The 27072-nt window shown below is 46.6% G+C and overlaps 11 non-coding genes and 3 pseudogenes across 11 annotated transcripts; all 14 read left to right on the top strand.

Moving 5' to 3' along the window:
* Nucleotides 1-140: 140 nt before the first annotated feature.
* LOC130314478 (U2 spliceosomal RNA) lies at nt 141-331 on the top strand. Its single transcript, XR_008862156.1, has one exon. It is a non-coding gene; the product is annotated as a U2 spliceosomal RNA (small nuclear RNA).
* A 2086-nt stretch (nt 332-2417) lies between these two features.
* Nucleotides 2418-2608, top strand: LOC130314479 (U2 spliceosomal RNA). The gene has a single exon (XR_008862157.1). It is a non-coding gene; the product is annotated as a U2 spliceosomal RNA (small nuclear RNA).
* A 2093-nt stretch (nt 2609-4701) lies between these two features.
* Nucleotides 4702-4892, top strand: LOC130314480 (U2 spliceosomal RNA). Its single transcript, XR_008862158.1, has one exon. It is a non-coding gene; the product is annotated as a U2 spliceosomal RNA (small nuclear RNA).
* Nucleotides 4893-6982: 2090 nt separating this feature from the next.
* Nucleotides 6983-7173, top strand: LOC130314481 (U2 spliceosomal RNA). Its single transcript, XR_008862159.1, has one exon. It is a non-coding gene; the product is annotated as a U2 spliceosomal RNA (small nuclear RNA).
* Nucleotides 7174-9262: 2089 nt separating this feature from the next.
* On the top strand, nt 9263-9453 carry LOC130314482 (U2 spliceosomal RNA). Its single transcript, XR_008862160.1, has one exon. It is a non-coding gene; the product is annotated as a U2 spliceosomal RNA (small nuclear RNA).
* Nucleotides 9454-11536: 2083 nt separating this feature from the next.
* On the top strand, nt 11537-11696 carry LOC130314501 (U2 spliceosomal RNA; annotated as a pseudogene).
* Nucleotides 11697-12389: 693 nt separating this feature from the next.
* Nucleotides 12390-12572, top strand: LOC130314499 (U2 spliceosomal RNA). The gene has a single exon (XR_008862175.1). It is a non-coding gene; the product is annotated as a U2 spliceosomal RNA (small nuclear RNA).
* A 2071-nt stretch (nt 12573-14643) lies between these two features.
* Nucleotides 14644-14834, top strand: LOC130314484 (U2 spliceosomal RNA). The gene has a single exon (XR_008862162.1). It is a non-coding gene; the product is annotated as a U2 spliceosomal RNA (small nuclear RNA).
* A 2077-nt stretch (nt 14835-16911) lies between these two features.
* Nucleotides 16912-17102, top strand: LOC130314486 (U2 spliceosomal RNA). The gene has a single exon (XR_008862163.1). It is a non-coding gene; the product is annotated as a U2 spliceosomal RNA (small nuclear RNA).
* Nucleotides 17103-19191: 2089 nt separating this feature from the next.
* LOC130314487 (U2 spliceosomal RNA) lies at nt 19192-19382 on the top strand. Its single transcript, XR_008862164.1, has one exon. It is a non-coding gene; the product is annotated as a U2 spliceosomal RNA (small nuclear RNA).
* A 2082-nt stretch (nt 19383-21464) lies between these two features.
* On the top strand, nt 21465-21655 carry LOC130314488 (U2 spliceosomal RNA). Its single transcript, XR_008862165.1, has one exon. It is a non-coding gene; the product is annotated as a U2 spliceosomal RNA (small nuclear RNA).
* Nucleotides 21656-23746: 2091 nt separating this feature from the next.
* Nucleotides 23747-23906, top strand: LOC130314502 (U2 spliceosomal RNA; annotated as a pseudogene).
* A 693-nt stretch (nt 23907-24599) lies between these two features.
* Nucleotides 24600-24777, top strand: LOC130314500 (U2 spliceosomal RNA; annotated as a pseudogene).
* A 2084-nt stretch (nt 24778-26861) lies between these two features.
* Nucleotides 26862-27052, top strand: LOC130314489 (U2 spliceosomal RNA). The gene has a single exon (XR_008862166.1). It is a non-coding gene; the product is annotated as a U2 spliceosomal RNA (small nuclear RNA).
* Nucleotides 27053-27072: the final 20 nt, after the last annotated feature.

Genomic DNA, 27072 nt, shown 5'->3' on the forward strand with positions numbered 1-27072 from the left:
TTAGGTTCTGCTGTGTGTACTGGTGGTTGACTGCCCCCCAGCCCAGAGTGTGCATGGAAAATTGTCTGGCAGCCTCCCTGACAGCAAGCAGTGATAGTGCCCATGAAGGGGACCTTGTTGGGCCCGCCCCTTTCACGGTTATCGCTTCTCGGCCTTTTGGCTAAGATCAAGTGTAGTATCTGTTCTTATCAGTTTAATATCTGATACGTCCCCTATCTGGGGACCATATATTAAATGGATTTTTGAGAACGGGGGCCGATTTCGAAGCTTGCTTCCGTCGCCCTATGCATTGACCCGATATGGCAGTATCTTCGGGTACAGTGCACCACCCCCTTACAGGGTTAAAAAGAAAGATTCCTACTTTCATTGCTACCTGCTTGCTGGCTAGCCAGCTAGCCAGCCCTGTGGGCCTTGCTGCTGCTGCAGCCAAAAAACAAAAGGTGGTGCTGCTGCTGCTTCTGCTGCTTCTGCTTCTGCTTGTGTCTGGCCCCTGTTGGAGCGTCCAGGCACAGGACTTCTGCTGCTGCTGACTAAATGGCCTCCTTAATTGGATCATTTGAGTAGCCAGCACACCTGTGCAGGTAGGGCATGACATGATAGGCAGCTGCCTTGATAGCGGGTGGGTGCTGAATGTTCCTAATTGACAAAATAAGATTAATGCTTATGAAGAAATATAAAATCTCATCCCTTCCCCAATATCGCGCCACACCCCTACCCCTTAATTCCCTGGTTGAACGTGATGGACATATGTCTTTTTTCGACCGTACTAACTATGTAACTATGTAACATAACATGGGGGGGGGGGTCTCCTGGCTGTTCACACAGGTGTGTCATTGCTGTACATTGACCATGCATTGCTTCTGTGGTATTGCAAAGGCAAAGACAAATGCTTCCAGCCATCCATTGCACTAATGGATTGGTCATCAGCTGGCTGTCTATGTCCCGCATCAATATAGACCAAAGTACAGAGGGTTAGGCTATGCTATTGTGCACCTACCTGATGCATCAGAAGGTGCGAGGCCCTTGCTAAATTCTGTGCACAGACTTTGAGATCTATGCTTTAGACTGTATCTAAACCTGCTCCAACATGGACTGACATTCTGGCCTACTTTCAGCCGATGCGACTTGTCTGTCGCTGAACAGTCGCTTTTTATGTATTCAGCACCTATGTATAATGTTGTAAAAATGCTCTAGAAGCTAAAGTCGCAGAAATGTCACACATATTTGGCCTGCAACTTTCTGTGCGACAAATTCAGACAGGAAAAATCAGTATAAATCCTTAGAAAATTATCCCCCAGTGTCTCCATCTGCTGGCGGTATTGAATAAGCATTGCTGCACTGATGGGGTATGCATTAGACGAAAAAAAAGAAGAAAAAGAAGAATAATACGCCCAGAAAAGAGGCGAAAAGGAGAAAAACGTAAAAAAACGTGAAAAAAAAGTAAGAGGAAGAGAAGGGAAAAAAAGGTGGAAATGGGTTTAAAAGTGATTTCGGCGGAGAAATATATATATATATATATATATATATATATATATATATATATATGCGCACACACACACATAGATATAAACGTATTCTCCGTTGAGATATTGCAGCCGCTGCTGTGTCCAGGCCCAGGAGCCTTAGCACTGTGCTGTGATGTCACTCAATACCACTGACATCACTAGGTGTAAACAACATCTCTCCTTTGCTGTGTATGTGACTATGGAGCTGTTTGGTGATGTCGTCTATTACGGCCTTCATAGAAGCAACAGGAGATTGTTGCATCCATCTTGAACCCTCAGAACTACAGTGCTATGATGTCACTCACTTCCACAGGCCTTGCAGAGTGTAAACAACAACAACCCAGCTTTGTTGTGTATGTAACCAAAGGGATTTGTGATGTCACCTAGAACCTTCACAGCAGCGACAGCTTTATGAGGAGCATCAGCACTGCTCTGCCTGAGCAGAACCATCACCGCCATAGGTTGTCAAATAACCCGGATTTAACCCACACAGGTAAGTCCAATGGGGTGCAGGCATGTCCTCTATGCTTACAGCTTCCCGTGGGTGTTGGTTTGATACCGTTTGGGGACAGCCAAGGAGGCATCTGCAGGCAACAAAGGTAGGTGTGTGCTTGTGTGTGTGTTTCCTATGCAGATCCTAAGCCCAGTGTCACATGCAAGTAGGAGGAGTAAGAAGGGTTCCTGGCAAATCCGGGTTATGGATTGCATTTAAAAAGGCCCCGTGGGAGTGCAATGGGCCCCTGTCTTGCTGCTTAGCAATAATGGTATGGGTTTAGGTTCTGCTGTGTGTACTGGTGGTTGACTGCCCCCCAGCCCAGAGTGTGCATGGAAAATTGTCTGGCAGCCTCCCTGACAGCAAGCAGTGATAGTGCCCATGAAGGGGACCTTGTTGGGCCCGCCCCTTTCACGGTTATCGCTTCTCGGCCTTTTGGCTAAGATCAAGTGTAGTATCTGTTCTTATCAGTTTAATATCTGATACGTCCCCTATCTGGGGACCATATATTAAATGGATTTTTGAGAACGGGGGCCGATTTCGAAGCTTGCTTCCGTCGCCCTATGCATTGACCCGATATGGCAGTATCTTCGGGTACAGTGCACCACCCCCTTACAGGGTTAAAAAGAAAGATTCCTACTTTCATTGCTACCTGCTTGCTGGCTAGCCAGCTAGCCAGCCCTGTGGGCCTTGCTGCTGCTGCAGCCAAAAAACAAAAGGTGGTGCTGCTGCTGCTTCTGCTGCTTCTGCTTCTGCTTGTGTCTGGCCCCTGTTGGAGCGTCCAGGCACAGGACTTCTGCTGCTGCTGACTAAATGGCCTCCTTAATTGGATCATTTGAGTAGCCAGCACACCTGTGCAGGTAGGGCATGACATGATAGGCAGCTGCCTTGATAGCGGGTGGGTGCTGAATGTTCCTAATTGACAAAATAAGATTAATGCTTATGAAGAAATATAAAATCTCATCCCTTCCCCAATATCGCGCCACACCCCTACCCCTTAATTCCCTGGTTGAACGTGATGGACATATGTCTTTTTTCGACCGTACTAACTATGTAACTATGTAACATAACATGGGGGGGGGGGGGGTCTCCTGGCTGTTCACACAGGTGTGTCATTGCTGTACATTGACCATGCATTGCTTCTGTGGTATTGCAAAGGCAAAGACAAATGCTTCCAGCCATCCATTGCACTAATGGATTGGTCATCAGCTGGCTGTCTATGTCCCGCATCAATATAGACCAAAGTACAGAGGGTTAGGCTATGCTATTGTGCACCTACCTGATGCATCAGAAGGTGCGAGGCCCTTGCTAAATTCTGTGCACAGACTTTGAGATCTATGCTTTAGACTGTATCTAAACCTGCTCCAACATGGACTGACATTCTGGCCTACTTTCAGCCGATGCGACTTGTCTGTCGCTGAACAGTCGCTTTTTATGTATTCAGCACCTATGTATAATGTTGTAAAAATGCTCTAGAAGCTAAAGTCGCAGAAATGTCACACATATTTGGCCTGCAACTTTCTGTGCGACAAATTCAGACAGGAAAAATCAGTATAAATCCTTAGAAAATTATCCCCCAGTGTCTCCATCTGCTGGCGGTATTGAATAAGCATTGCTGCACTGATGGGGTATGCATTAGACGAAAAAAAAGAAGAAAAAGAAGAATAATACGCCCAGAAAAGAGGCGAAAAGGAGAAAAACGTAAAAAAACGTGAAAAAAAAGTAAGAGGAAGAGAAGGGAAAAAAAGGTGGAAATGGGTTTAAAAGTGATTTCGGCGGAGAAATATATATATATATATATATATATATATATATATATATATATATATATGCGCACACACACACATAGATATAAACGTATTCTCCGTTGAGATATTGCAGCCGCTGCTGTGTCCAGGCCCAGGAGCCTTAGCACTGTGCTGTGATGTCACTCAATACCACTGACATCACTAGGTGTAAACAACATCTCTCCTTTGCTGTGTATGTGACTATGGAGCTGTTTGGTGATGTCGTCTATTACGGCCTTCATAGAAGCAACAGGAGATTGTTGCATCCATCTTGAACCCTCAGAACTACAGTGCTATGATGTCACTCACTTCCACAGGCCTTGCAGAGTGTAAACAACAACAACCCAGCTTTGTTGTGTATGTAACCAAAGGGATTTGTGATGTCACCTAGAACCTTCACAGCAGCGACAGCTTTATGAGGAGCATCAGCACTGCTCTGCCTGAGCAGAACCATCACCGCCATAGGTTGTCAAATAACCCGGATTTAACCCACACAGGTAAGTCCAATGGGGTGCAGGCATGTCCTCTATGCTTACAGCTTCCCGTGGGTGTTGGTTTGATACCGTTTGGGGACAGCCAAGGAGGCATCTGCAGGCAACAAAGGTAGGTGTGTGCTTGTGTGTGTGTTTCCTATGCAGATCCTAAGCCCAGTGTCACATGCAAGTAGGAGGAGTAAGAAGGGTTCCTGGCAAATCCGGGTTATGGATTGCATTTAAAAAGGCCCCGTGGGAGTGCAATGGGCCCCTGTCTTGCTGCTTAGCAATAATGGTATGGGTTTAGGTTCTGCTGTGTGTACTGGTGGTTGACTGCCCCCCAGCCCAGAGTGTGCATGGAAAATTGTCTGGCAGCCTCCCTGACAGCAAGCAGTGATAGTGCCCATGAAGGGGACCTTGTTGGGCCCGCCCCTTTCACGGTTATCGCTTCTCGGCCTTTTGGCTAAGATCAAGTGTAGTATCTGTTCTTATCAGTTTAATATCTGATACGTCCCCTATCTGGGGACCATATATTAAATGGATTTTTGAGAACGGGGGCCGATTTCGAAGCTTGCTTCCGTCGCCCTATGCATTGACCCGATATGGCAGTATCTTCGGGTACAGTGCACCACCCCCTTACAGGGTTAAAAAGAAAGATTCCTACTTTCATTGCTACCTGCTTGCTGGCTAGCCAGCTAGCCAGCCCTGTGGGCCTTGCTGCTGCTGCAGCCAAAAAACAAAAGGTGGTGCTGCTGCTGCTTCTGCTGCTTCTGCTTCTGCTTGTGTCTGGCCCCTGTTGGAGCGTCCAGGCACAGGACTTCTGCTGCTGCTGACTAAATGGCCTCCTTAATTGGATCATTTGAGTAGCCAGCACACCTGTGCAGGTAGGGCATGACATGATAGGCAGCTGCCTTGATAGCGGGTGGGTGCTGAATGTTCCTAATTGACAAAATAAGATTAATGCTTATGAAGAAATATAAAATCTCATCCCTTCCCCAATATCGCGCCACACCCCTACCCCTTAATTCCCTGGTTGAACGTGATGGACATATGTCTTTTTTCGACCGTACTAACTATGTAACTATGTAACATAACATGGGGGGGGGGGGTCTCCTGGCTGTTCACACAGGTGTGTCATTGCTGTACATTGACCATGCATTGCTTCTGTGGTATTGCAAAGGCAAAGACAAATGCTTCCAGCCATCCATTGCACTAATGGATTGGTCATCAGCTGGCTGTCTATGTCCCGCATCAATATAGACCAAAGTACAGAGGGTTAGGCTATGCTATTGTGCACCTACCTGATGCATCAGAAGGTGCGAGGCCCTTGCTAAATTCTGTGCACAGACTTTGAGATCTATGCTTTAGACTGTATCTAAACCTGCTCCAACATGGACTGACATTCTGGCCTACTTTCAGCCGATGCGACTTGTCTGTCGCTGAACAGTCGCTTTTTATGTATTCAGCACCTATGTATAATGTTGTAAAAATGCTCTAGAAGCTAAAGTCGCAGAAATGTCACACATATTTGGCCTGCAACTTTCTGTGCGACAAATTCAGACAGGAAAAATCAGTATAAATCCTTAGAAAATTATCCCCCAGTGTCTCCATCTGCTGGCGGTATTGAATAAGCATTGCTGCACTGATGGGGTATGCATTAGACGAAAAAAAAGAAGAAAAAGAAGAATAATACGCCCAGAAAAGAGGCGAAAAGGAGAAAAACGTAAAAAAACGTGAAAAAAAAGTAAGAGGAAGAGAAGGGAAAAAAAGGTGGAAATGGGTTTAAAAGTGATTTCGGCGGAGAATATATATATATATATATATATATAGATATATATATATATATATATATGCGCACACACACACATAGATATAAACGTATTCTCCGTTGAGATATTGCAGCCGCTGCTGTGTCCAGGCCCAGGAGCCTTAGCACTGTGCTGTGATGTCACTCAATACCACTGACATCACTAGGTGTAAACAACATCTCTCCTTTGCTGTGTATGTGACTATGGAGCTGTTTGGTGATGTCGTCTATTACGGCCTTCATAGAAGCAACAGGAGATTGTTGCATCCATCTTGAACCCTCAGAACTACAGTGCTATGATGTCACTCACTTCCACAGGCCTTGCAGAGTGTAAACAACAACAACCCAGCTTTGTTGTGTATGTAACCAAAGGGATTTGTGATGTCACCTAGAACCTTCACAGCAGCGACAGCTTTATGAGGAGCATCAGCACTGCTCTGCCTGAGCAGAACCATCACCGCCATAGGTTGTCAAATAACCCGGATTTAACCCACACAGGTAAGTCCAATGGGGTGCAGGCATGTCCTCTATGCTTACAGCTTCCCGTGGGTGTTGGTTTGATACCGTTTGGGGACAGCCAAGGAGGCATCTGCAGGCAACAAAGGTAGGTGTGTGCTTGTGTGTGTGTTTCCTATGCAGATCCTAAGCCCAGTGTCACATGCAAGTAGGAGGAGTAAGAAGGGTTCCTGGCAAATCCGGGTTATGGATTGCATTTAAAAAGGCCCCGTGGGAGTGCAATGGGCCCCTGTCTTGCTGCTTAGCAATAATGGTATGGGTTTAGGTTCTGCTGTGTGTACTGGTGGTTGACTGCCCCCCAGCCCAGAGTGTGCATGGAAAATTGTCTGGCAGCCTCCCTGACAGCAAGCAGTGATAGTGCCCATGAAGGGGACCTTGTTGGGCCCGCCCCTTTCACGGTTATCGCTTCTCGGCCTTTTGGCTAAGATCAAGTGTAGTATCTGTTCTTATCAGTTTAATATCTGATACGTCCCCTATCTGGGGACCATATATTAAATGGATTTTTGAGAACGGGGGCCGATTTCGAAGCTTGCTTCCGTCGCCCTATGCATTGACCCGATATGGCAGTATCTTCGGGTACAGTGCACCACCCCCTTACAGGGTTAAAAAGAAAGATTCCTACTTTCATTGCTACCTGCTTGCTGGCTAGCCAGCTAGCCAGCCCTGTGGGCCTTGCTGCTGCTGCAGCCAAAAAACAAAAGGTGGTGCTGCTGCTGCTTCTGCTGCTTCTGCTTCTGCTTGTGTCTGGCCCCTGTTGGAGCGTCCAGGCACAGGACTTCTGCTGCTGCTGACTAAATGGCCTCCTTAATTGGATCATTTGAGTAGCCAGCACACCTGTGCAGGTAGGGCATGACATGATAGGCAGCTGCCTTGATAGCGGGTGGGTGCTGAATGTTCCTAATTGACAAAATAAGATTAATGCTTATGAAGAAATATAAAATCTCATCCCTTCCCCAATATCGCGCCACACCCCTACCCCTTAATTCCCTGGTTGAACGTGATGGACATATGTCTTTTTTCGACCGTACTAACTATGTAACTATGTAACATAACATGGGGGGGGGGGGGTCTCCTGGCTGTTCACACAGGTGTGTCATTGCTGTACATTGACCATGCATTGCTTCTGTGGTATTGCAAAGGCAAAGACAAATGCTTCCAGCCATCCATTGCACTAATGGATTGGTCATCAGCTGGCTGTCTATGTCCCGCATCAATATAGACCAAAGTACAGAGGGTTAGGCTATGCTATTGTGCACCTACCTGATGCATCAGAAGGTGCGAGGCCCTTGCTAAATTCTGTGCACAGACTTTGAGATCTATGCTTTAGACTGTATCTAAACCTGCTCCAACATGGACTGACATTCTGGCCTACTTTCAGCCGATGCGACTTGTCTGTCGCTGAACAGTCGCTTTTTATGTATTCAGCACCTATGTATAATGTTGTAAAAATGCTCTAGAAGCTAAAGTCGCAGAAATGTCACACATATTTGGCCTGCAACTTTCTGTGCGACAAATTCAGACAGGAAAAATCAGTATAAATCCTTAGAAAATTATCCCCCAGTGTCTCCATCTGCTGGCGGTATTGAATAAGCATTGCTGCACTGATGGGGTATGCATTAGACGAAAAAAAAGAAGAAAAAGAAGAATAATACGCCCAGAAAAGAGGCGAAAAGGAGAAAAACGTAAAAAAACGTGAAAAAAAAGTAAGAGGAAGAGAAGGGAAAAAAAGGTGGAAATGGGTTTAAAAGTGATTTCGGCGGAGAATATATATATATATATATATATATATATATATATATATATATATATGCGCACACACACACATAGATATAAACGTATTCTCCGTTGAGATATTGCAGCCGCTGCTGTGTCCAGGCCCAGGAGCCTTAGCACTGTGCTGTGATGTCACTCAATACCACTGACATCACTAGGTGTAAACAACATCTCTCCTTTGCTGTGTATGTGACTATGGAGCTGTTTGGTGATGTCGTCTATTACGGCCTTCATAGAAGCAACAGGAGATTGTTGCATCCATCTTGAACCCTCAGAACTACAGTGCTATGATGTCACTCACTTCCACAGGCCTTGCAGAGTGTAAACAACAACAACCCAGCTTTGTTGTGTATGTAACCAAAGGGATTTGTGATGTCACCTAGAACCTTCACAGCAGCGACAGCTTTATGAGGAGCATCAGCACTGCTCTGCCTGAGCAGAACCATCACCGCCATAGGTTGTCAAATAACCCGGATTTAACCCACACAGGTAAGTCCAATGGGGTGCAGGCATGTCCTCTATGCTTACAGCTTCCCGTGGGTGTTGGTTTGATACCGTTTGGGGACAGCCAAGGAGGCATCTGCAGGCAACAAAGGTAGGTGTGTGCTTGTGTGTGTGTTTCCTATGCAGATCCTAAGCCCAGTGTCACATGCAAGTAGGAGGAGTAAGAAGGGTTCCTGGCAAATCCGGGTTATGGATTGCATTTAAAAAGGCCCCGTGGGAGTGCAATGGGCCCCTGTCTTGCTGCTTAGCAATAATGGTATGGGTTTAGGTTCTGCTGTGTGTACTGGTGGTTGACTGCCCCCCAGCCCAGAGTGTGCATGGAAAATTGTCTGGCAGCCTCCCTGACAGCAAGCAGTGATAGTGCCCATGAAGGGGACCTTGTTGGGCCCGCCCCTTTCACGGTTATCGCTTCTCGGCCTTTTGGCTAAGATCAAGTGTAGTATCTGTTCTTATCAGTTTAATATCTGATACGTCCCCTATCTGGGGACCATATATTAAATGGATTTTTGAGAACGGGGGCCGATTTCGAAGCTTGCTTCCGTCGCCCTATGCATTGACCCGATATGGCAGTATCTTCGGGTACAGTGCACCACCCCCTTACAGGGTTAAAAAGAAAGATTCCTACTTTCATTGCTACCTGCTTGCTGGCTAGCCAGCTAGCCAGCCCTGTGGGCCTTGCTGCTGCTGCAGCCAAAAAACAAAAGGTGGTGCTGCTGCTGCTTCTGCTGCTTCTGCTTCTGCTTGTGTCTGGCCCCTGTTGGAGCGTCCAGGCACAGGACTTCTGCTGCTGCTGACTAAATGGCCTCCTTAATTGGATCATTTGAGTAGCCAGCACACCTGTGCAGGTAGGGCATGACATGATAGGCAGCTGCCTTGATAGCGGGTGGGTGCTGAATGTTCCTAATTGACAAAATAAGATTAATGCTTATGAAGAAATATAAAATCTCATCCCTTCCCCAATATCGCGCCACACCCCTACCCCTTAATTCCCTGGTTGAACGTGATGGACATATGTCTTTTTTCGACCGTACTAACTATGTAACTATGTAACATAACATGGGGGGGGGGGTCTCCTGGCTGTTCACACAGGTGTGTCATTGCTGTACATTGACCATGCATTGCTTCTGTGGTATTGCAAAGGCAAAGACAAATGCTTCCAGCCATCCATTGCACTAATGGATTGGTCATCAGCTGGCTGTCTATGTCCCGCATCAATATAGACCAAAGTACAGAGGGTTAGGCTATGCTATTGTGCACCTACCTGATGCATCAGAAGGTGCGAGGCCCTTGCTAAATTCTGTGCACAGACTTTGAGATCTATGCTTTAGACTGTATCTAAACCTGCTCCAACATGGACTGACATTCTGGCCTACTTTCAGCCGATGCGACTTGTCTGTCGCTGAACAGTCGCTTTTTATGTATTCAGCACCTATGTATAATGTTGTAAAAATGCTCTAGAAGCTAAAGTCGCAGAAATGTCACACATATTTGGCCTGCAACTTTCTGTGCGACAAATTCAGACAGGAAAAATCAGTATAAATCCTTAGAAAATTATCCCCCAGTGTCTCCATCTGCTGGCGGTATTGAATAAGCATTGCTGCACTGATGGGGTATGCATTAGACGAAAAAAAAGAAGAAAAAGAAGAATAATACGCCCAGAAAAGAGGCGAAAAGGAGAAAAACGTAAAAAAACGTGAAAAAAAAGTAAGAGGAAGAGAAGGGAAAAAAAGGTGGAAATGGGTTTAAAAGTGATTTCGGCGGAGAAATATATATATAATATATATATATATATATATATATATATATGCGCACACACACACATAGATATAAACGTATTCTCCGTTGAGATATTGCAGCCGCTGCTGTGTCCAGGCCCAGGAGCCTTAGCACTGTGCTGTGATGTCACTCAATACCACTGACATCACTAGGTGTAAACAACATCTCTCCTTTGCTGTGTATGTGACTATGGAGCTGTTTGGTGATGTCGTCTATTACGGCCTTCATAGAAGCAACAGGAGATTGTTGCATCCATCTTGAACCCTCAGAACTACAGTGCTATGATGTCACTCACTTCCACAGGCCTTGCAGAGTGTAAACAACAACAACCCAGCTTTGTTGTGTATGTAACCAAAGGGATTTGTGATGTCACCTAGAACCTTCACAGCAGCGACAGCTTTATGAGGAGCATCAGCACTGCTCTGCCTGAGCAGAACCATCACCGCCATAGGTTGTCAAATAACCCGGATTTAACCCACACAGGTAAGTCCAATGGGGTGCAGGCATGTCCTCTATGCTTACAGCTTCCCGTGGGTGTTGGTTTGATACCGTTTGGGGACAGCCAAGGAGGCATCTGCAGGCAACAAAGGTAGGTGTGTGCTTGTGTGTGTGTTTCCTATGCAGATCCTAAGCCCAGTGTCACATGCAAGTAGGAGGAGTAAGAAGGGTTCCTGGCAAATCCGGGTTATGGATTGCATTTAAAAAGGCCCCGTGGGAGTGCAATGGGCCCCTGTCTTGCTGCTTAGCAATAATGGTATGGGTTTAGGTTCTGCTGTGTGTACTGGTGGTTGACTGCCCCCCAGCCCAGAGTGTGCATGGAAAATTGTCTGGCAGCCTCCCTGACAGCAAGCAGTGATAGTGCCCATGAAGGGGACCTTGTTGGGCCCGCCCCTTTCACGGTTATCGCTTCTCGGCCTTTTGGCTAAGATCAAGTGTAGTATCTGTTCTTATCAGTTTTCATGCTGGTGGGGATGGGTGCTGCATGGAGGATGCAGGTGTACCAGGGCTTTCCGGGGCTGGTTCTGAGGAATCAGCTCGACGGCTGCCCCGATGTGACCTGTTCCCTCCGGGTCTCGCCATGAGGCTGAGAGGGTCTAGAGCCGAGGTACTTTTGTGCCTCGGGGAGTGGTGACCCCGAGGTGCCGAAACTCACTGGGAGAATAGACTCACTGAGTTGAAGCACGGGCACCATAATCTCTTCACCTTGTGGCACTCACCTCTTGATTCCCGGCCTTCTGGCTAGGATCAGAGAAATTTTTATAGATCCGGCCGGATGTCCGGGCAGTATATCTGCACACATTCACTTATTTATTTCTTTTTTGTCTCACTGTGTCACTTTTTGCGTGTTGTGTGTTCACAGGATTTGTCAGGATGCGGTAGCCCTTCTGGGTGTCCCTCCTGGCGGTCTAGGGGAGGTGTGTGTGGCCATTAGGTTCCGCACCTCCCTGCAAACACCCCGGGTACTTCTGCTTTGGCAGGGTACCTACCGTAATCGGCTCTGCGGGCAGATACCTTGGCTAACGCCAAGGGGGATGCCGGGAGCATTTGTGGTCCCCTAGTAGCTTCGGTGAAAAGGGACATCGAACCTGGAACCTCGCAGGTACCTTTTGGTCCGGAGGCGAAGGGTAAGGTTTGTTGGGGGGCCTCTCTCCTATCGGAGAAGGGCTTGCGATAGACCGCATCCTTTGTGCACGTTTTTTTAGTGTAACACGTTTGCACTTTTTCTTGCACTTTGGGTGAATCGAAAGCACGTTCCTCGGCTTTAGATAAAAAAAAAAAAAAAAATCTGTTCTTATCAGTTTAATATCTGATACGTCCCCTATCTGGGGACCATATATTAAATGGATTTTTGAGAACGGGGGCCGATTTCGAAGCTTGCTTCCGTCGCCCTATGCATTGACCCGATATGGCAGTATCTTCGGGTACAGTGCACCACCCCCTTACAGGGTTAAAAAGAAAGATTCCTACTTTCATTGCTACCTGCTTGCTGGCTAGCCAGCTAGCCAGCCCTGTGGGCCTTGCTGCTGCTGCAGCCAAAAAACAAAAGGTGCTGCTTCTGCTGCTTCTGCTTCTGCTTGTGTCTGGCCCCTGTTGGAGCGTCCAGGCACAGGACTTCTGCTGCTGCTGACTAAATGGCCTCCTTAATTGGATCATTTGAGTAGCCAGCACACCTGTGCAGGTAGGGCATGACATGATAGGCAGCTGCCTTGATAGCGGGTGGGTGCTGAATGTTCCTAATTGACAAAATAAGATTAATGCTTATGAAGAAATATAAAATCTCATCCCTTCCCCAATATCGCGCCACACCCCTACCCCTTAATTCCCTGGTTGAACGTGATGGACATATGTCTTTTTTCGACCGTACTAACTATGTAACTATGTAACATAACATGGGGGGGGGTCTCCTGGCTGTTCACACAGGTGTGTCATTGCTGTACATTGACCATGCATTGCTTCTGTGGTATTGCAAAGGCAAAGACAAATGCTTCCAGCCATCCATTGCACTAATGGATTGGTCATCAGCTGGCTGTCTATGTCCCGCATCAATATAGACCAAAGTACAGAGGGTTAGGCTATGCTATTGTGCACCTACCTGATGCATCAGAAGGTGCGAGGCCCTTGCTAAATTCTGTGCACAGACTTTGAGATCTATGCTTTAGACTGTATCTAAACCTGCTCCAACATGGACTGACATTCTGGCCTACTTTCAGCCGATGCGACTTGTCTGTCGCTGAACAGTCGCTTTTTATGTATTCAGCACCTATGTATAATGTTGTAAAAATGCTCTAGAAGCTAAAGTCGCAGAAATGTCACACATATTTGGCCTGCAACTTTCTGTGCGACAAATTCAGACAGGAAAAATCAGTATAAATCCTTAGAAAATTATCCCCCAGTGTCTCCATCTGCTGGCGGTATTGAATAAGCATTGCTGCACTGATGGGGTATGCATTAGACGAAAAAAAAGAAGAAAAAGAAGAATAATACGCCCAGAAAAGAGGCGAAAAGGAGAAAAACGTAAAAAAACGTGAAAAAAAAGTAAGAGGAAGAGAAGGGAAAAAAAGGTGGAAATGGGTTTAAAAGTGATTTCGGCGGAGAAATATATATATATATATATATATATATATATATATATATATGCGCACACACACACATAGATATAAACGTATTCTCCGTTGAGATATTGCAGCCGCTGCTGTGTCCAGGCCCAGGAGCCTTAGCACTGTGCTGTGATGTCACTCAATACCACTGACATCACTAGGTGTAAACAACATCTCTCCTTTGCTGTGTATGTGACTATGGAGCTGTTTGGTGATGTCGTCTATTACGGCCTTCATAGAAGCAACAGGAGATTGTTGCATCCATCTTGAACCCTCAGAACTACAGTGCTATGATGTCACTCACTTCCACAGGCCTTGCAGAGTGTAAACAACAACAACCCAGCTTTGTTGTGTATGTAACCAAAGGGATTTGTGATGTCACCTAGAACCTTCACAGCAGCGACAGCTTTATGAGGAGCATCAGCACTGCTCTGCCTGAGCAGAACCATCACCGCCATAGGTTGTCAAATAACCCGGATTTAACCCACACAGGTAAGTCCAATGGGGTGCAGGCATGTCCTCTATGCTTACAGCTTCCCGTGGGTGTTGGTTTGATACCGTTTGGGGACAGCCAAGGAGGCATCTGCAGGCAACAAAGGTAGGTGTGTGCTTGTGTGTGTGTTTCCTATGCAGATCCTAAGCCCAGTGTCACATGCAAGTAGGAGGAGTAAGAAGGGTTCCTGGCAAATCCGGGTTATGGATTGCATTTAAAAAGGCCCCGTGGGAGTGCAATGGGCCCCTGTCTTGCTGCTTAGCAATAATGGTATGGGTTTAGGTTCTGCTGTGTGTACTGGTGGTTGACTGCCCCCCAGCCCAGAGTGTGCATGGAAAATTGTCTGGCAGCCTCCCTGACAGCAAGCAGTGATAGTGCCCATGAAGGGGACCTTGTTGGGCCCGCCCCTTTCACGGTTATCGCTTCTCGGCCTTTTGGCTAAGATCAAGTGTAGTATCTGTTCTTATCAGTTTAATATCTGATACGTCCCCTATCTGGGGACCATATATTAAATGGATTTTTGAGAACGGGGGCCGATTTCGAAGCTTGCTTCCGTCGCCCTATGCATTGACCCGATATGGCAGTATCTTCGGGTACAGTGCACCACCCCCTTACAGGGTTAAAAAGAAAGATTCCTACTTTCATTGCTACCTGCTTGCTGGCTAGCCAGCTAGCCAGCCCTGTGGGCCTTGCTGCTGCTGCAGCCAAAAAACAAAAGGTGCTGCTTCTGCTGCTTCTGCTTCTGCTTGTGTCTGGCCCCTGTTGGAGCGTCCAGGCACAGGACTTCTGCTGCTGCTGACTAAATGGCCTCCTTAATTGGATCATTTGAGTAGCCAGCACACCTGTGCAGGTAGGGCATGACATGATAGGCAGCTGCCTTGATAGCGGGTGGGTGCTGAATGTTCCTAATTGACAAAATAAGATTAATGCTTATGAAGAAATATAAAATCTCATCCCTTCCCCAATATCGCGCCACACCCCTACCCCTTAATTCCCTGGTTGAACGTGATGGACATATGTCTTTTTTCGACCGTACTAACTATGTAACTATGTAACATAACATGGGGGGGGGTCTCCTGGCTGTTCACACAGGTGTGTCATTGCTGTACATTGACCATGCATTGCTTCTGTGGTATTGCAAAGGCAAAGACAAATGCTTCCAGCCATCCATTGCACTAATGGATTGGTCATCAGCTGGCTGTCTATGTCCCGCATCAATATAGACCAAAGTACAGAGGGTTAGGCTATGCTATTGTGCACCTACCTGATGCATCAGAAGGTGCGAGGCCCTTGCTAAATTCTGTGCACAGACTTTGAGATCTATGCTTTAGACTGTATCTAAACCTGCTCCAACATGGACTGACATTCTGGCCTACTTTCAGCCGATGCGACTTGTCTGTCGCTGAACAGTCGCTTTTTATGTATTCAGCACCTATGTATAATGTTGTAAAAATGCTCTAGAAGCTAAAGTCGCAGAAATGTCACACATATTTGGCCTGCAACTTTCTGTGCGACAAATTCAGACAGGAAAAATCAGTATAAATCCTTAGAAAATTATCCCCCAGTGTCTCCATCTGCTGGCGGTATTGAATAAGCATTGCTGCACTGATGGGGTATGCATTAGACGAAAAAAAAGAAGAAAAAGAAGAATAATACGCCCAGAAAAGAGGCGAAAAGGAGAAAAACGTAAAAAAACGTGAAAAAAAAGTAAGAGGAAGAGAAGGGAAAAAAAGGTGGAAATGGGTTTAAAAGTGATTTCGGCGGAGAAATATATATATATATATATATATATATATATATATATATATATATATGCGCACACACACACATAGATATAAACGTATTCTCCGTTGAGATATTGCAGCCGCTGCTGTGTCCAGGCCCAGGAGCCTTAGCACTGTGCTGTGATGTCACTCAATACCACTGACATCACTAGGTGTAAACAACATCTCTCCTTTGCTGTGTATGTGACTATGGAGCTGTTTGGTGATGTCGTCTATTACGGCCTTCATAGAAGCAACAGGAGATTGTTGCATCCATCTTGAACCCTCAGAACTACAGTGCTATGATGTCACTCACTTCCACAGGCCTTGCAGAGTGTAAACAACAACAACCCAGCTTTGTTGTGTATGTAACCAAAGGGATTTGTGATGTCACCTAGAACCTTCACAGCAGCGACAGCTTTATGAGGAGCATCAGCACTGCTCTGCCTGAGCAGAACCATCACCGCCATAGGTTGTCAAATAACCCGGATTTAACCCACACAGGTAAGTCCAATGGGGTGCAGGCATGTCCTCTATGCTTACAGCTTCCCGTGGGTGTTGGTTTGATACCGTTTGGGGACAGCCAAGGAGGCATCTGCAGGCAACAAAGGTAGGTGTGTGCTTGTGTGTGTGTTTCCTATGCAGATCCTAAGCCCAGTGTCACATGCAAGTAGGAGGAGTAAGAAGGGTTCCTGGCAAATCCGGGTTATGGATTGCATTTAAAAAGGCCCCGTGGGAGTGCAATGGGCCCCTGTCTTGCTGCTTAGCAATAATGGTATGGGTTTAGGTTCTGCTGTGTGTACTGGTGGTTGACTGCCCCCCAGCCCAGAGTGTGCATGGAAAATTGTCTGGCAGCCTCCCTGACAGCAAGCAGTGATAGTGCCCATGAAGGGGACCTTGTTGGGCCCGCCCCTTTCACGGTTATCGCTTCTCGGCCTTTTGGCTAAGATCAAGTGTAGTATCTGTTCTTATCAGTTTAATATCTGATACGTCCCCTATCTGGGGACCATATATTAAATGGATTTTTGAGAACGGGGGCCGATTTCGAAGCTTGCTTCCGTCGCCCTATGCATTGACCCGATATGGCAGTATCTTCGGGTACAGTGCACCACCCCCTTACAGGGTTAAAAAGAAAGATTCCTACTTTCATTGCTACCTGCTTGCTGGCTAGCCAGCTAGCCAGCCCTGTGGGCCTTGCTGCTGCTGCAGCCAAAAAACAAAAGGTGGTGCTGCTGCTGCTTCTGCTGCTTCTGCTTCTGCTTGTGTCTGGCCCCTGTTGGAGCGTCCAGGCACAGGACTTCTGCTGCTGCTGACTAAATGGCCTCCTTAATTGGATCATTTGAGTAGCCAGCACACCTGTGCAGGTAGGGCATGACATGATAGGCAGCTGCCTTGATAGCGGGTGGGTGCTGAATGTTCCTAATTGACAAAATAAGATTAATGCTTATGAAGAAATATAAAATCTCATCCCTTCCCCAATATCGCGCCACACCCCTACCCCTTAATTCCCTGGTTGAACGTGATGGACATATGTCTTTTTTCGACCGTACTAACTATGTAACTATGTAACATAACATGGGGGGGGGGGGGTCTCCTGGCTGTTCACACAGGTGTGTCATTGCTGTACATTGACCATGCATTGCTTCTGTGGTATTGCAAAGGCAAAGACAAATGCTTCCAGCCATCCATTGCACTAATGGATTGGTCATCAGCTGGCTGTCTATGTCCCGCATCAATATAGACCAAAGTACAGAGGGTTAGGCTATGCTATTGTGCACCTACCTGATGCATCAGAAGGTGCGAGGCCCTTGCTAAATTCTGTGCACAGACTTTGAGATCTATGCTTTAGACTGTATCTAAACCTGCTCCAACATGGACTGACATTCTGGCCTACTTTCAGCCGATGCGACTTGTCTGTCGCTGAACAGTCGCTTTTTATGTATTCAGCACCTATGTATAATGTTGTAAAAATGCTCTAGAAGCTAAAGTCGCAGAAATGTCACACATATTTGGCCTGCAACTTTCTGTGCGACAAATTCAGACAGGAAAAATCAGTATAAATCCTTAGAAAATTATCCCCCAGTGTCTCCATCTGCTGGCGGTATTGAATAAGCATTGCTGCACTGATGGGGTATGCATTAGACGAAAAAAAAGAAGAAAAAGAAGAATAATACGCCCAGAAAAGAGGCGAAAAGGAGAAAAACGTAAAAAAACGTGAAAAAAAAGTAAGAGGAAGAGAAGGGAAAAAAAGGTGGAAATGGGTTTAAAAGTGATTTCGGCGGAGAATATATATATATATATATATATATATATATATATATATATATATATGCGCACACACACACATAGATATAAACGTATTCTCCGTTGAGATATTGCAGCCGCTGCTGTGTCCAGGCCCAGGAGCCTTAGCACTGTGCTGTGATGTCACTCAATACCACTGACATCACTAGGTGTAAACAACATCTCTCCTTTGCTGTGTATGTGACTATGGAGCTGTTTGGTGATGTCGTCTATTACGGCCTTCATAGAAGCAACAGGAGATTGTTGCATCCATCTTGAACCCTCAGAACTACAGTGCTATGATGTCACTCACTTCCACAGGCCTTGCAGAGTGTAAACAACAACAACCCAGCTTTGTTGTGTATGTAACCAAAGGGATTTGTGATGTCACCTAGAACCTTCACAGCAGCGACAGCTTTATGAGGAGCATCAGCACTGCTCTGCCTGAGCAGAACCATCACCGCCATAGGTTGTCAAATAACCCGGATTTAACCCACACAGGTAAGTCCAATGGGGTGCAGGCATGTCCTCTATGCTTACAGCTTCCCGTGGGTGTTGGTTTGATACCGTTTGGGGACAGCCAAGGAGGCATCTGCAGGCAACAAAGGTAGGTGTGTGCTTGTGTGTGTGTTTCCTATGCAGATCCTAAGCCCAGTGTCACATGCAAGTAGGAGGAGTAAGAAGGGTTCCTGGCAAATCCGGGTTATGGATTGCATTTAAAAAGGCCCCGTGGGAGTGCAATGGGCCCCTGTCTTGCTGCTTAGCAATAATGGTATGGGTTTAGGTTCTGCTGTGTGTACTGGTGGTTGACTGCCCCCCAGCCCAGAGTGTGCATGGAAAATTGTCTGGCAGCCTCCCTGACAGCAAGCAGTGATAGTGCCCATGAAGGGGACCTTGTTGGGCCCGCCCCTTTCACGGTTATCGCTTCTCGGCCTTTTGGCTAAGATCAAGTGTAGTATCTGTTCTTATCAGTTTAATATCTGATACGTCCCCTATCTGGGGACCATATATTAAATGGATTTTTGAGAACGGGGGCCGATTTCGAAGCTTGCTTCCGTCGCCCTATGCATTGACCCGATATGGCAGTATCTTCGGGTACAGTGCACCACCCCCTTACAGGGTTAAAAAGAAAGATTCCTACTTTCATTGCTACCTGCTTGCTGGCTAGCCAGCTAGCCAGCCCTGAGGGCCTTGCTGCTGCTGCAGCCAAAAAACAAAAGGTGGTGCTGCTGCTGCTTCTGCTGCTTCTGCTTCTGCTTGTGTCTGGCCCCTGTTGGAGCGTCCAGGCACAGGACTTCTGCTGCTGCTGACTAAATGGCCTCCTTAATTGGATCATTTGAGTAGCCAGCACACCTGTGCAGGTAGGGCATGACATGATAGGCAGCTGCCTTGATAGCGGGTGGGTGCTGAATGTTCCTAATTGACAAAATAAGATTAATGCTTATGAAGAAATATAAAATCTCATCCCTTCCCCAATATCGCGCCACACCCCTACCCCTTAATTCCCTGGTTGAACGTGATGGACATATGTCTTTTTTCGACCGTACTAACTATGTAACTATGTAACATAACATGGGGGGGGGTCTCCTGGCTGTTCACACAGGTGTGTCATTGCTGTACATTGACCATGCATTGCTTCTGTGGTATTGCAAAGGCAAAGACAAATGCTTCCAGCCATCCATTGCACTAATGGATTGGTCATCAGCTGGCTGTCTATGTCCCGCATCAATATAGACCAAAGTACAGAGGGTTAGGCTATGCTATTGTGCACCTACCTGATGCATCAGAAGGTGCGAGGCCCTTGCTAAATTTTGTGCACAGACTTTGAGATCTATGCTTTAGACTGTATCTAAACCTGCTCCAACATGGACTGACATTCTGGCCTACTTTCAGCCGATGCGACTTGTCTGTCGCTGAACAGTCGCTTTTTATGTATTCAGCACCTATGTATAATGTTGTAAAAATGCTCTAGAAGCTAAAGTCGCAGAAATGTCACACATATTTGGCCTGCAACTTTCTGTGCGACAAATTCAGACAGGAAAAATCAGTATAAATCCTTAGAAAATTATCCCCCAGTGTCTCCATCTGCTGGCGGTATTGAATAAGCATTGCTGCACTGATGGGGTATGCATTAGACGAAAAAAAAGAAGAAAAAGAAGAATAATACGCCCAGAAAAGAGGCGAAAAGGAGAAAAACGTAAAAAAACGTGAAAAAAAAGTAAGAGGAAGAGAAGGGAAAAAAAGGTGGAAATGGGTTTAAAAGTGATTTCGGCGGAGAAATATATATATATATATATATATATATATATATATATATATATGCGCACACACACACATAGATATAAACGTATTCTCCGTTGAGATATTGCAGCCGCTGCTGTGTCCAGGCCCAGGAGCCTTAGCACTGTGCTGTGATGTCACTCAATACCACTGACATCACTAGGTGTAAACAACATCTCTCCTTTGCTGTGTATGTGACTATGGAGCTGTTTGGTGATGTCGTCTATTACGGCCTTCATAGAAGCAACAGGAGATTGTTGCATCCATCTTGAACCCTCAGAACTACAGTGCTATGATGTCACTCACTTCCACAGGCCTTGCAGAGTGTAAACAACAACAACCCAGCTTTGTTGTGTATGTAACCAAAGGGATTTGTGATGTCACCTAGAACCTTCACAGCAGCGACAGCTTTATGAGGAGCATCAGCACTGCTCTGCCTGAGCAGAACCATCACCGCCATAGGTTGTCAAATAACCCGGATTTAACCCACACAGGTAAGTCCAATGGGGTGCAGGCATGTCCTCTATGCTTACAGCTTCCCGTGGGTGTTGGTTTGATACCGTTTGGGGACAGCCAAGGAGGCATCTGCAGGCAACAAAGGTAGGTGTGTGCTTGTGTGTGTGTTTCCTATGCAGATCCTAAGCCCAGTGTCACATGCAAGTAGGAGGAGTAAGAAGGGTTCCTGGCAAATCCGGGTTATGGATTGCATTTAAAAAGGCCCCGTGGGAGTGCAATGGGCCCCTGTCTTGCTGCTTAGCAATAATGGTATGGGTTTAGGTTCTGCTGTGTGTACTGGTGGTTGACTGCCCCCCAGCCCAGAGTGTGCATGGAAAATTGTCTGGCAGCCTCCCTGACAGCAAGCAGTGATAGTGCCCATGAAGGGGACCTTGTTGGGCCCGCCCCTTTCACGGTTATCGCTTCTCGGCCTTTTGGCTAAGATCAAGTGTAGTATCTGTTCTTATCAGTTTAATATCTGATACGTCCCCTATCTGGGGACCATATATTAAATGGATTTTTGAGAACGGGGGCCGATTTCGAAGCTTGCTTCCGTCGCCCTATGCATTGACCCGATATGGCAGTATCTTCGGGTACAGTGCACCACCCCCTTACAGGGTTAAAAAGAAAGATTCCTACTTTCATTGCTACCTGCTTGCTGGCTAGCCAGCTAGCCAGCCCTGTGGGCCTTGCTGCTGCTGCAGCCAAAAAACAAAAGGTGGTGCTGCTGCTGCTTCTGCTGCTTCTGCTTCTGCTTGTGTCTGGCCCCTGTTGGAGCGTCCAGGCACAGGACTTCTGCTGCTGCTGACTAAATGGCCTCCTTAATTGGATCATTTGAGTAGCCAGCACACCTGTGCAGGTAGGGCATGACATGATAGGCAGCTGCCTTGATAGCGGGTGGGTGCTGAATGTTCCTAATTGACAAAATAAGATTAATGCTTATGAAGAAATATAAAATCTCATCCCTTCCCCAATATCGCGCCACACCCCTACCCCTTAATTCCCTGGTTGAACGTGATGGACATATGTCTTTTTTCGACCGTACTAACTATGTAACTATGTAACATAACATGGGGGGGGGTCTCCTGGCTGTTCACACAGGTGTGTCATTGCTGTACATTGACCATGCATTGCTTCTGTGGTATTGCAAAGGCAAAGACAAATGCTTCCAGCCATCCATTGCACTAATGGATTGGTCATCAGCTGGCTGTCTATGTCCCGCATCAATATAGACCAAAGTACAGAGGGTTAGGCTATGCTATTGTGCACCTACCTGATGCATCAGAAGGTGCGAGGCCCTTGCTAAATTCTGTGCACAGACTTTGAGATCTATGCTTTAGACTGTATCTAAACCTGCTCCAACATGGACTGACATTCTGGCCTACTTTCAGCCGATGCGACTTGTCTGTCGCTGAACAGTCGCTTTTTATGTATTCAGCACCTATGTATAATGTTGTAAAAATGCTCTAGAAGCTAAAGTCGCAGAAATGTCACACATATTTGGCCTGCAACTTTCTGTGCGACAAATTCAGACAGGAAAAATCAGTATAAATCCTTAGAAAATTATCCCCCAGTGTCTCCATCTGCTGGCGGTATTGAATAAGCATTGCTGCACTGATGGGGTATGCATTAGACGAAAAAAAAGAAGAAAAAGAAGAATAATACGCCCAGAAAAGAGGCGAAAAGGAGAAAAACGTAAAAAAACGTGAAAAAAAAGTAAGAGGAAGAGAAGGGAAAAAAAGGTGGAAATGGGTTTAAAAGTGATTTCGGCGGAGAATATATATATATATATATATATATATATATATATATATATATATATATATATGCGCACACACACACATAGATATAAACGTATTCTCCGTTGAGATATTGCAGCCGCTGCTGTGTCCAGGCCCAGGAGCCTTAGCACTGTGCTGTGATGTCACTCAATACCACTGACATCACTAGGTGTAAACAACATCTCTCCTTTGCTGTGTATGTGACTATGGAGCTGTTTGGTGATGTCGTCTATTACGGCCTTCATAGAAGCAACAGGAGATTGTTGCATCCATCTTGAACCCTCAGAACTACAGTGCTATGATGTCACTCACTTCCACAGGCCTTGCAGAGTGTAAACAACAACAACCCAGTTTTGTTGTGTATGTAACCAAAGGGATTTGTGATGTCACCTAGAACCTTCACAGCAGCGACAGCTTTATGAGGAGCATCAGCACTGCTCTGCCTGAGCAGAACCATCACCGCCATAGGTTGTCAAATAACCCGGATTTAACCCACACAGGTAAGTCCAATGGGGTGCAGGCATGTCCTCTATGCTTACAGCTTCCCGTGGGTGTTGGTTTGATACCGTTTGGGGACAGCCAAGGAGGCATCTGCAGGCAACAAAGGTAGGTGTGTGCTTGTGTGTGTGTTTCCTATGCAGATCCTAAGCCCAGTGTCACATGCAAGTAGGAGGAGTAAGAAGGGTTCCTGGCAAATCCGGGTTATGGATTGCATTTAAAAAGGCCCCGTGGGAGTGCAATGGGCCCCTGTCTTGCTGCTTAGCAATAATGGTATGGGTTTAGGTTCTGCTGTGTGTACTGGTGGTTGACTGCCCCCCAGCCCAGAGTGTGCATGGAAAATTGTCTGGCAGCCTCCCTGACAGCAAGCAGTGATAGTGCCCATGAAGGGGACCTTGTTGGGCCCGCCCCTTTCACGGTTATCGCTTCTCGGCCTTTTGGCTAAGATCAAGTGTAGTATCTGTTCTTATCAGTTTTCATGCTGGTGGGGATGGGTGCTGCATGGAGGATGCAGGTGTACCAGGGCTTTCCGGGGCTGGTTCTGAGGAATCAGCTCGACGGCTGCCCCGATGTGACCTGTTCCCTCCGGGTCTCGCCATGAGGCTGAGAGGGTCTAGAGCCGAGGTACTTTTGTGCCTCGGGGAGTGGTGACCCCGAGGTGCCGGAACTCACTGGGAGAATAGACTCACTGAGTTGAAGCACGGGCACCATAATCTCTTCACCTTGTGGCACTCACCTCTTGATTCCCGGCCTTCTGGCTAGGATCAGAGAAATTTTTATAGATCCGGCCGGATGTCCGGGCAGTATATCTGCACACATTCACTTATTTATTTATTTTTTGTCTCACTGTGTCACTTTTTGTGTGTTGTGTGTTCACAGGATTTGTCAGGATGCGGTAGCCCTTCTGGGTGTCCCTCCTGGCGGTCTAGGGGAGGTGTGTGTGGCCATTAGGTTCCGCACCTCCCTGCAAACACCCCGGGTACTCCTGCTTTGGCAGGGTACCTACCGTAATCGGCTCTGCGGGCAGATACCTTGGCTAACGCCAAGGGGGATGCCGGGAGCATTTGTGGTCCCCTAGTAGCTTCGGCGAAAAGGGACATCGAACCTGGAACCTCGCAGGTACCTTTTGGTCCGGAGGCGAAGGGTAAGGTTTGTTGGGGGGCCTCTCTCCTATCGGAGAAGGGCTTGCGATAGACCGCATCCTTTGTGCACGTTTTTTTAGTGTAACACGTTTGCACTTTTTCTTGCACTTTGGGTGAATCGAAAGCACGTTCCTCGGCTTTAAAAAAAAAAAAAAAATCTGTTCTTATCAGTTTAATATCTGATACGTCCCCTATCTGGGGACCATATATTAAATGGATTTTTGAGAACGGGGGCCGATTTCGAAGCTTGCTTCCGTCGCCCTATGCATTGACCCGATATGGCAGTATCTTCGGGTACAGTGCACCACCCCCTTACAGGGTTAAAAAGAAAGATTCCTACTTTCATTGCTACCTGCTTGCTGGCTAGCCAGCTAGCCAGCCCTGTGGGCCTTGCTGCTGCTGCAGCCAAAAAACAAAAGGTGGTGCTGCTGCTGCTTCTGCTGCTTCTGCTTCTGCTTGTGTCTGGCCCCTGTTGGAGCGTCCAGGCACAGGACTTCTGCTGCTGCTGACTAAATGGCCTCCTTAATTGGATCATTTGAGTAGCCAGCACACCTGTGCAGGTAGGGCATGACATGATAGGCAGCTGCCTTGATAGCGGGTGGGTGCTGAATGTTCCTAATTGACAAAATAAGATTAATGCTTATGAAGAAATATAAAATCTCATCCCTTCCCCAATATCGCGCCACACCCCTACCCCTTAATTCCCTGGTTGAACGTGATGGACATATGTCTTTTTTCGACCGTACTAACTATGTAACTATGTAACATAACATGGGGGGGGGTCTCCTGGCTGTTCACACAGGTGTGTCATTGCTGTACATTGACCATGCATTGCTTCTGTGGTATTGCAAAGGCAAAGACAAATGCTTCCAGCCATCCATTGCACTAATGGATTGGTCATCAGCTGGCTGTCTATGTCCCGCATCAATATAGACCAAAGTACAGAGGGTTAGGCTATGCTATTGTGCACCTACCTGATGCATCAGAAGGTGCGAGGCCCTTGCTAAATTCTGTGCACAGACTTTGAGATCTATGCTTTAGACTGTATCTAAACCTGCTCCAACATGGACTGACATTCTGGCCTACTTTCAGCCGATGCGACTTGTCTGTCGCTGAACAGTCGCTTTTTATGTATTCAGCACCTATGTATAATGTTGTAAAAATGCTCTAGAAGCTAAAGTCGCAGAAATGTCACACATATTTGGCCTGCAACTTTCTGTGCGACAAATTCAGACAGGAAAAATCAGTATAAATCCTTAGAAAATTATCCCCCAGTGTCTCCATCTGCTGGCGGTATTGAATAAGCATTGCTGCACTGATGGGGTATGCATTAGACGAAAAAAAAGAAGAAAAAGAAGAATAATACGCCCAGAAAAGAGGCGAAAAGGAGAAAAACGTAAAAAAACGTGAAAAAAAAGTAAGAGGAAGAGAAGGGAAAAAAAGGTGGAAATGGGTTTAAAAGTGATTTCGGCGGAGAAATATATATATATATATATATATATATATATATATATATATATATGCGCACACACACACATAGATATAAACGTATTCTCCGTTGAGATATTGCAGCCGCTGCTGTGTCCAGGCCCAGGAGCCTTAGCACTGTGCTGTGATGTCACTCAATACCACTGACATCACTAGGTGTAAACAACATCTCTCCTTTGCTGTGTATGTGACTATGGAGCTGTTTGGTGATGTCGTCTATTACGGCCTTCATAGAAGCAACAGGAGATTGTTGCATCCATCTTGAACCCTCAGAACTACAGTGCTATGATGTCACTCACTTCCACAGGCCTTGCAGAGTGTAAACAACAACAACCCAGCTTTGTTGTGTATGTAACCAAAGGGATTTGTGATGTCACCTAGAACCTTCACAGCAGCGACAGCTTTATGAGGAGCATCAGCACTGCTCTGCCTGAGCAGAACCATCACCGCCATAGGTTGTCAAATAACCCGGATTTAACCCACACAGGTAAGTCCAATGGGGTGCAGGCATGTCCTCTATGCTTACAGCTTCCCGTGGGTGTTGGTTTGATACCGTTTGGGGACAGCCAAGGAGGCATCTGCAGGCAACAAAGGTAGGTGTGTGCTTGTGTGTGTGTTTCCTATGCAGATCCTAAGCCCAGTGTCACATGCAAGTAGGAGGAGTAAGAAGGGTTCCTGGCAAATCCGGGTTATGGATTGCATTTAAAAAGGCCCCGTGGGAGTGCAATGGGCCCCTGTCTTGCTGCTTAGCAATAATGGTATGGGTTTAGGTTCTGCTGTGTGTACTGGTGGTTGACTGCCCCCCAGCCCAGAGTGTGCATGGAAAATTGTCTGGCAGCCTCCCTGACAGCAAGCAGTGATAGTGCCCATGAAGGGGACCTTGTTGGGCCCGCCCCTTTCACGGTTATCGCTTCTCGGCCTTTTGGCTAAGATCAAGTGTAGTATCTGTTCTTATCAGTTTAATATCTGATACGTCCCCTATCTGGGGACCATATATTAAATGGATTTTTGAGAACGGGGGCCGATTTCGAAGCTTGCTTCCGTCGCCCTATGCATTGACCCGATATGGCAGTATCTTCGGGTACAGTGCACCACCCCCTTACAGGGTTAAAAAGAA

The sequence above is a fragment of the Hyla sarda genome, unplaced genomic scaffold (assembly GCF_029499605.1).
Source record: "Hyla sarda isolate aHylSar1 unplaced genomic scaffold, aHylSar1.hap1 scaffold_1827, whole genome shotgun sequence".
NCBI lineage: Eukaryota > Metazoa > Chordata > Amphibia > Anura > Hylidae > Hyla > Hyla sarda.